Raw genomic sequence first — 560 nt, forward strand, 5'->3', positions numbered from 1 at the left:
GGTGCAGGAGCAGCAGCCAGCCTCCAGCTGGTGATGGCGGGGTGAAGGAGCTGCAGCCAGCCACCAGCAGCTGATGGCGGGGTGCAGGAGCAGCAGCCAGCCACCAGCAGCTGATGGCGGGGTGGAGGAGCTGCAGCCAGCGTCCAGCAGCTGATGGTTGGGTGGTGGAGGAGCAGCAGCCAGCCTCCAGCAGCTGCTGGCGGGGTGCAGGAGCAGCAGCCAGCCTCCAGCAGCTGGTGGCGGGGTGGAGGAGCAGAAGCCAGCCTCCAGCAGCTGATGGCGGGGTGCAGGAGCAGAAGCCAGCCTCCAGCTGGTGATGGCGGGGTGAAGGAGCTGCAGCCAGCCTCCAGCAGCCAGCCTCCAGCTGGTGATGGCGGGGCGGAGGAGCAGGCAGCCTCCATCAGCTGATGGCGGGGTGTAGGAGCAGCAGCCAGCCTCCAGCTGGTGATGGCGGGGAGGAGGAGCAGCAGCAGCCAGCCTCCAGCAGCCAGCCAGCCTCCAGCAGCTGATGGCGGTGTGTGGGAGCAGCAGCCAGCCTCCAGCGGCCAGCCAGCCTCCAG

The sequence above is a fragment of the Nothobranchius furzeri genome, unplaced genomic scaffold, assembly GCF_043380555.1.
Source record: "Nothobranchius furzeri strain GRZ-AD unplaced genomic scaffold, NfurGRZ-RIMD1 Scf259, whole genome shotgun sequence".
Classification (NCBI taxonomy): domain Eukaryota; kingdom Metazoa; phylum Chordata; class Actinopteri; order Cyprinodontiformes; family Nothobranchiidae; genus Nothobranchius; species Nothobranchius furzeri.